This window comes from Fukomys damarensis, unplaced genomic scaffold (genome assembly GCF_012274545.1).
Source record: "Fukomys damarensis isolate Sample0158 unplaced genomic scaffold, DMR_v1.0_HiC HiC_scaffold_13, whole genome shotgun sequence".
NCBI lineage: Eukaryota > Metazoa > Chordata > Mammalia > Rodentia > Bathyergidae > Fukomys > Fukomys damarensis.
This window is the reverse complement of record NW_022900925.1, coordinates 27411730-27420634: the sequence shown is the minus strand read 5'-3', so window position 1 is coordinate 27420634 and position 8905 is coordinate 27411730. Positions and strand designations below refer to the sequence as shown.

General features: G+C 44.6%; 1 protein-coding gene and 1 long non-coding RNA gene across 2 annotated transcripts in view; one reads left to right on the top strand and one right to left on the bottom strand.

The window, feature by feature from the left end:
• LOC104859570 overlaps positions 1–4029 on the top strand; it is an 8180-nt gene extending 4151 nt beyond the window's left edge. Inside the window, exon 3 of the long non-coding RNA XR_779438.2 lies at positions 3388–4029. This is a non-coding gene — a long non-coding RNA (uncharacterized LOC104859570). The remainder of the gene's footprint in view (positions 1–3387) is intronic.
• A 4233-nt stretch (positions 4030–8262) lies between these two features.
• Positions 8263–8905, bottom strand: part of Tspoap1 (TSPO associated protein 1) — a 25119-nt gene continuing 24476 nt past the window's right edge. Inside the window, 1 exon segment of the mRNA XM_010620248.3 lies at positions 8263–8339. The gene's annotated coding sequence lies outside the window, so the exon portion shown is untranslated.

Below are 8905 nucleotides of genomic sequence, written 5' to 3'. Positions count from 1 at the left end.
TTTTTTTTTTTTTTTTTTTTAAACCAGGGATTGAACTTGGGTCCTTGCACTTGCAAGGCAGGTGCTGGAACCACTGAGCTAAATCCCCTGCCCTATCGTATGTAAACTTAAGTGGCTTTTTGTGAAGAAGGTTCCAGAATTTTGTAGGCTTTTGAAAAAAAATTTTAAGTCTACGAGCAATGTATTTTAATTGATGAGACGTTGGAAAAGACAAATAGACAAAAAAAAATACATTGAAATTGCTTATAATCAAGTGAGATTGTAGGTAAATTCTTTCAAGGTTTCTCATTGTTTTTTCACATAAATAAGCAGTAGGAAGGAAAATAATTTCCCACGATCCCACCACTTACCAATATCCTACTTAATAATTTGATCATATATACATATTTTTAAACAGTGATAACAACTTTAAATATCATTTTATAACCTGCATTTAATACTGAACAATTTTAGCCTAAACATCTATGTCAATAAATGTGGGTTTACTTTATTTTTATGTCTGCATATTTTATATGATTCATTAACCTCATTATTTCTTGTTAGATACTTGGGTTGTTTCCAGTTTTCATTATTATAAACAGTACTAGGATGAACATCAATAGAGCTAAATCCCCAGCCACATCTTCAGTTATTTCCTAAGGCAACAAGTCTTAAAATTGTTGCGTGTTTGGGCACACCCTGTTTTAAAGCTTCTTGATATTTATTGTCAGAGGCCTCCTGAAGATTGTATCTCATTCCTCCACCACGACGCGTGAGAACATCTGTTCCCCATCGCCCTCAGCAACCCTGATTATTACTGTCCTTTTAGTCTTTTAAAGGACAGCCAACACTCAAGAGACATTTAATGCAAGCCCTTCCTAGCAGGGACGATAAAAAGGGAGTCCAGAGAAAGAATGAACTTGCCACAGGTGACGTTGTGGCACAGTTGAGAAAAACCTCGATGTCAGGTCCTCTGACTTCCAAACCAATGCTCTTTACCCAGTGGCCTCCGCACTTATTCCTGACCTTATATTCAATCACTTACTCTGTCTGCAAGTACCTGTTGAGCCCTTGCCCGTGCTGTTCTGTGCTGGGCAATGCGCATGCTCCAAGGAGCGCCGCCTGGGGCCTCTGGAGGGCTCTGCTGGAACTGCTATACCCCAAGACTGCAGCCAAGGGAGGGAGCCCCACCCAACTGCGCACACTCTCTGTCCTTCTCTCCACTAAGCTTTTCCAAACGTCCTCACCCCAGGGCTTAGTCTAACTGCCTGCGGGATAACGGGCCCTCTTGGCTATTACTGCTTACGAAACCATTCGTTCTTTCTCAATGCTGTTTAGGAAACAATTCAGTTGGGATTACAGCCAGGTTTCCTCTGTGTGCCCGTGTGTGTGTGTGTGTGTGTGTGTGTGTGTGTGTGTGTGTGTGAGAGAGAGAGAGAGAGAGAGAGAGAGAGAGAGAGAGAGAGAGAGAGACCAGAAGGCTACAGAGGAGAGGAGGTAGAGACAGTGACTGTTCAGACACACTAGTTGCACTCAGCCCATAAATCTCTAATTTTTTTTCTTCAAAATCTTTTTTAAACCTGAGGGCTCCGTAGTAGAGCTCTTGTTTCACATACAATGCTTTGGATTCAATCTCCAGCGTTTAATTTTTATTAACTTTTTAATTTTTAATTTTATACTTAATACCTGGATGGACATATATACATATACCCAGGTTCTCACTATACAGTTCAGTGACACGGTGCCTAATCCATATTTACACTGAGCTACAACTCCAGCCTTTTTTGTGGAAAATAAGTTCTCACCAAGTCACTGAATTGCCCAGGCTGGACTCAAATTTTCAATCCTCCTGCTTTAGCCTCTCAGAGTGCTGGAATTGCAGGCATGTAGCACCACACTCTCCTGGAGTTCACATTCTTGAGCAATGCAGTGTATCACTCCATTTATTTGTCTTCTTTTATATGCTTCATTGAAATGTTATTGTTTTACCCATGAAGGACTTGTTCATTTTGCTTAGGTTTGTTCCTAAGTACTTCCTTTCTGAAAGTTGTAATAAATCTAGTTATTAACCTCCCCACAGAATTTGTAAAATCTTGCATTTTTTTCCTTAAAACCATTAAAGGTTTGGGGCATGGTGAGGCCTGCCTGTAATCCCAGCATTTTGTGAGCCTGAGGCAGAAGGATCACAAGTTTTAGCCTACCCTGGACAATTTAGTGACTCAACAAGACTCTGTCTCAAAAATAAAAAATTTAAAAATTAAAAGGCCTATGGTTATAGCTCAGTACTGGGTTCAGTCCCCAGAACCTGAGATTAAAAAGTTGAAATTAAAGCCTGAGTCCAATCCCCGGTATTGCAAATTAATTAATTAATTTGTTTTAGAGGAAAGAAAGATTAAGTTCATGTAAATAAAAAAGAATTAGCTGGAGATGTAGCTCAGTGGTACAAGCCCGAGGCCCTGAATCCAAGGCCTGGCACTGAAAATAAATGAATAAATACATAAATATTATCTTTATCAATCAGACTACTTTAAAGAAAAAAAATGTATAAATCCAGTGTTAGTCAGATGTGAAAAAAATAGATGTAGTTTGGACCTATGCCAGAGGGTGGGCACTATGACAAGGTCAGTCCAACTCCCAAATGCTATCGTTCAGCAATTTTACTTCCAGGTAGGAATTATCCTTCAGATGTGTTCTGAGGAAAGCATAGAGACACCCACACAAGCACTTTCATTTCTGCCTCACTTCAACAACCAAAAAGACTGGAAACAAGCCAAATGCCTATCAAAACTGTTTTGCCATATTGCAGTACATCCACCTAATGGTGTTTTATGATGCCTTTAAAAATAATGAAGGAGATATATTTTAGCAAAATGGAAAGAGATGTGGCCAAAAGTGCTAGTTACATTCCATACAGCATATTGCAATTCTACAAAATATCAACACACATGCATACATACACCATGTATTTAAATATGTATAGAAGACTCTACAAGAAGGCACAAAAGCCTAGCAAAAGTGTTTACTTCTGGAAAATGAATGAAACATCTTATTTTTTACGTAGTACCCTGGGTTTGCATTTTTTACTAGGAAAATAATATTTTTTATCATGGAACAACTAATAATCTGTTCTTTTATCTCAATCTCCCAAAGCAGAAAAGTTTGTTTTCCTTTACCCAATCAGTGGCTTTGGGTTATGTTTACATTGGTTTCTTAATATGAAACCAAATAGAGACTGAAAGGATGACACTGGTGTCCATGGTACCCCTGTGGGAAGCTTGGATAACATGACTAATATTTTGATAAAGGGTAAAATGAAAGGTCAGATTTCTTTCAGTTCAGTTCTGGAGAAATATTGTTCTATTATTTTTATTCACAGAGTAATGCTGCCAAGTTTTCTGTTGCCCACAGACTTCCAGTTCCTGAAATCCAGATGCCCACCTCTATTTCAAGCAAAGCCAAATTAACATGGGCTGCAGTCACCATCAACCCAACCCGACCATGGAGATGCTCCAGACATGAAAATGAAATTGTTGAAGAACAAAATTAGAACTGTGGAAAGCTCTGGCTTTCCAGGAGGCTGACTCTGGGGAGCGGACACAGCAGGATAGGAGGTGCTTACAAGGACCCCTCTTCCACATCACACTGCCTTCCTCAGCTTGGCTACCGTCTTGTAGCAACTATGAGGCAGAAGAACTGTTCCTCCAGGCCAGTGGCAGTTTGGGGGAGGGGTTTTAAACAGGGGTGCAGGACCCTGGCCAGGTCAGGGAGTGGAACCAGCTTTGCCCTGAGGTCCAGAGTCCTTATGACTGAGGGGAAGTTCTTGCCTAGATGGGAGTAAGCAGAGGAGATTCTCTAGTGGATAAGGTCCCCCAGTTGAGTGTAGGGAAGAGACAGAGAGGATGAATTCTGTCATCTTCCCTACAACTCCCTCATCTTCCTTTTATATATCCACCACAAATTCAACAAGAAGGGCACATGTCACCCAGCTTTCAACCTCTTCCCTTCTTGTAACTGAGTGGAATTTATCCCAGGAAAGCAAGGAGGATTAACATTTAAAGATCAATCAATGAAAAAAAAAATCGGTCCATGCAATTTGTCATAAATGTGAAAGAAAACCCATATGATTTCTCATTAGATGCAGAAAACCCATTTGCCAAAATCTAGTATTCATTACTAACTTAAAATTTTTTTTAAAAAATCTCTCTAAAACTAATAGAAGGAACTTCCTCAAACTTCATGAAGGCTATCTATATTTACCTATACTATCAAAATCACACTTAATGGTGAATACTGAATGCCTTCTCCTTAAGATCAGAACCAGGCAGGGCTGGAGATTTAGCTCAGGGCTGCCACCACCTGCCTCTCAAGCACAAGGTCCCAAGTTTGATCCCCAGTACCCCCCCAAAAAATATATATATATGTATGTATCAGAACCAAGCAGAGATGTCTGCTCCTGCCATTTCTGTTTAGCATAATACTGGAGATTCTGTGCAATTCAATAAGATAAGAAGAAGAAATTACATGTATCAGCATTTGAAAGGAAGAATTAAAACTGTCTGTTTATATACAGTCATTTATATAGAAAATTCTAGGGAACATACAAAACAACTACTAGAACTAGCAAATGAGTTTAGCAAGGTCACATTATACAAGGCCAAAAAAAACCAATCAGTCATTTCTATGCACTATCAATAATCAGAAATTGAAATTTCAATTAGTATCACATAATAGCATCCAAAATAGGAGGTGCTTAGGGAAAAATGACAAAAGATGTGTATATCTGTACTGAAAACTACAATACATTTCTAAGAGAAATTAAAGAGCTAATAAATGGAAGGATGATATACTTTGTTTATAAGTCAGAAGATTCCTCTTTTTTTTGGGACAAGGTCTCACTAATGCAGCTCAGGCTGGCCTTGAACTCGCTGTGATCCTTCTGCCTCAGCCTCCCAAATGCTGGGATGACAGGCGTGCCCCACCATGCCCAGCTCTCAGAAGACTCAGTATCGTGACAATATCAGTTCCTGTCTAGTGATATACAGATTCAATGCAATCAAAATTGTGATCCTGGGAGAGAGACACTCCAGTCTCAATGACTGTAGCTATAACTCTGCTTAGAGAGCACAGAGAAAACTACATGAAGACTCTGAAAGTAAGTCAGAGCAGGCAGGTTAGGGAAGAGGAATATACTTTACATATCAACCAAGGAGCAATGAGCTTATGAATTTTTTCTCTGGTTTGCCCTAACCTGAACCCAAAGCAACCTGAGAAGAAGGTGAACATTTGGTAGGCACAGCAGGAAGCGCAAAGAAAAGCATCTATTTTTTACTTAAGGGACAGGAAAGAGATCTCCTGATGTTCAGAGAATACAGAAATCCCTAATTTCCTTTCTTTTCCTTTCTCCATTATCTTGCACCCTAGCTCTCAAGCAACTCTATGGCAATGGCAGGCAACAAAGTTGGCCAGGAGCTTCAGCCCATGAGGGTAACTTCTTCTCCAACAGGGGCGCTGTGCTCCCAGAAATATGGGGGTTTTGCCCTTTTTTTTTTTTTTCTTTTTCTTTTCTTTTTGGTCTTCCCATTGCCTGGGCCCAGCTGCAGGCATAATCACAAGAAATGCATCCCAGAACAAAGTAAATAAATCCCAGAAAGCCAAGAATCTTAGAGAATCAGAATATACCGTGGTGGGGGGAGGCGCTCAGGAAAGCTCCGTTTGACTCAAGTCCCAGAAAGAGGAAAGAGAAAAACCAAGATATGAGAAAATACTTGAAGAAATAATGGTTGAAAATTCTCCAGATTTGGCAAACACATAGTGATTAATACATATATATTTTTTCATTTATTTATTTCAGTGCTAGGGATAGAACCCAGGGCCTCACCCTGCTAGGCAAGTGCTGTACCACTGAGCTATACCCTAGTCCTGCTGGTTTTGTCTCTTAATGTTTCCCAAACTTGCCGAGCCTTTGTCCTCACCTTTGTATTTGAGAGTCCCTGCCAGACAGCTGGGTAGGAACTGCTGCCTTGTCTTGGAGCTGAGTGCGACAGGCAAGAAGGCGCAGTATGCTCATGTAGGCAGCGACGCTTCACGTTTCTGCCAGATGTCACCAGGCACCAAAGCACAGCCCAGTCTCTGATCCATCTGTCACCTCCGCTGTTCTCACCTGCACACAGACATCTCACCTTTGGCCCCTGGCCCATGGGGAGAGGAGAATGTGCAACTGTCAGTCAGCTTGGTCACCCCCCACTAGGAACGCCAGCTAATCAGGCTGTCATACTCCCAAGAGTCTCTTTTGCCCCAGGACATGCAGCACCTTGCAGACCTTTCCTGCCTGCAGCCTGCTCAGGGCTTCCAAACATGATCTTCATCTGTTTTCTGCCTTTTCCAGAACTCTGCTGTCTCTTGTCTACAGAGTCCCATGTCTTGCTTTCAAATGGAACTTTGTATGGTATTTGCTTATGTGTTCTGTTTGTCTCGCTTTTATTATCCCATGGATTCGGTAGGGGAAAAAATAAGGCAATATTGAGTTCAGTCCACCACCATAAAATTAATGCCTATTCTCTTCATACATCCTCCTTCCTCATTCCCAAGTCTCTCCCCTCTGCAGCCTGCCCTGACTCTACATATATGGTCCAGCAGTTCAGGAAGCTGCCAAATCTTAAGAAATGGAACTAGGGCCGGGGATTTAGCTCAGTGGTTCTCCTGCCTGATTAGCAAGCACAAGGACCTGAGTTCAATCGCTGGTGCAAAAGAAAAATGAAATGGAACTCAAGGGCCAGAGATTTAGCTCAGTGGTTCTACCGTTTAAGTTGCAAGTGCAAAGTCCCAAGTCCAATCCCCAGTATCCCCCCCGCAAAGAAATGGAAGTCAAGCCAGGTGTGGTGGTGCAGGTCTATAATCCCAGCACTCAGGGAGGCTGAGTCAGGAGGATTGCTTCTGTCTCAAGAGGCCAGCATGGGCTACATAGTAAGTGTAAGGCCAGACTGCACTACAAAGTCAGACCCTATCTCTAACAAACAAACAAACAAACAAAAGGGACTCAATACCTATATGGTGTTAATTAGCTTATACCCCTTCACACTGTAGAAGTAATTTCTGGGTTCCAAAGCCATGAATCCAGGTCCCATCACGACACCTCCAGCCACAATTCTTTTACCCAGGTAGACTCCAGAATAGATTTTGTGAAAATAGACTTTATTATAATAAAATGTCTTTTTAAACAAATGCCTCCACCATTCCACAACCCTGGAGACCAGGGAGGAGGTGGGGTTCTGTCAAACAACCTCCCACCACATCGAAGGAAACATGCAGAGAGACGCTCACCCAGCCAGGGTGAGGGATGGGCGGCTCGGCAAGGGTAGAGAAGCCCCTACCCACTCTGAACAGGGAATGTATGAAAATAGCTGCATAAATCTGTTCTTATTCTCAGCCCCTGGACTCCCACAGGGGTCAGAGGAAAACAATGCAAAAGAGAAGTTGAATCCAATGAGCAAAATAAGGCAAACCCAACTCCTGCTTTCTGCCCCCTGGTCCCCTGGGTTTCTGGGGAGGGCGGCGTGTGACACCGGGGCCAGGTGGCAGGGCAGGGAGGGGTGGAGCACGGCGGGGCGAGGTCAGGCCTGCTTTGGCACAGCCTTCTCCTTCCCCAGCCTGTGCGGTGGAGGCGAGATGGAGGGGCTAGAGTGAGGCACTGAGTATGTACATATATACACGGCTCCGCCCACCGCCCCTCGGGAGACTCCAGTGCAAACTTTGTGATCAGGACAGCCAGAGTGAAAGGGGGGACAGGCCCCTTCTCCCCTCCGGGTCCCATTCTGGGTATACAGAGGGTCAAAGAAGGGACCCACACAGCCTGGTTGGTGGGAAAGTAGGATTAGACTAGGCGGGTGGACAGGGAGTTGAGAGTCCTGAGTCTGGTTCTGGTCTCCTGGGTGCTCTGTAACCTCGGTCAGGCTACTCACTGTGGGGCTGAGTTTCCCTCCTACAGGGGGAAGGGGCCCAGCTCAAGGATGCACCCTTCCAGACCTACCTAGCCTCCCCGCTTCACCAATCCTCTTTGATTCCCATCCAAGAGCCACAGTGTTAACTCAAAGAACAGGCGTTCTGGGCCTGGCAGGGCCTCCCTGCCCAGCCACAGCCAGTGACCTGGGGATCCCCCGGGGCCACTCCAGGATGGGCCACAGCTTTCACTCCTTCTTCCCAGAGCCCAGTTTCCTGAGGAGCTGCTTCCCTTTGCACAGGAGACCCCAAACCTTCTCAACTGTGCCCTGTGGCTCCCCAAACTCAGTCCTGGGGAGGCTTCCAGGGCTAGAGGTGCAATGCCAGCCTCGGGGCACTTCAGGTCCTCGTGCACCAACCCAGTCCTGGAATGGGAGAGAGAAGGTAAGGGGCTGGCCCCTTCCCGAGCCCAACTCCTTTTCTCTGAAGCCTCTGAGTCTTCCATGTCACAGAGCTGAGAACAAACCCACCACTGGCCTGGACATGTAGGACACAAAGGTGAATGGAGTTGGGACACGCGACATGCATCTTAGTTCTACCTTATTACCTGCGGCCCTGGGCAGGACCCTCCCCTGCCCTGGGTCTCACTACAAGGCCCAGACTGGCCAAGCTCCAGAGTTCCAGGAGCAGGACCCTTGGGGTGGGTGCCCTCCACTTCCCATGACATCCCCCACCCAAAGAAGGGAGAGCAAGGACATGGGCGGCTTAGAGGCAGCTGCCTCTGCCGGGAAGGCGGTGCCACCTGGACTGCACCTCATAGGCCAAACTGGCTAACATGGTCTCTCGGGGGCCTTCTGGGAGTGAAGCCAAGACCACTGCATGGGGACAGAGATCTGGACTCTCCCTTGGGTGGCGCCTGAGAGGGCACATGGAGGCCAGGGCCCAAGGGCATGTCCCAGTGGGGGCATCAGTAGCCCCACTTTAGCATCTT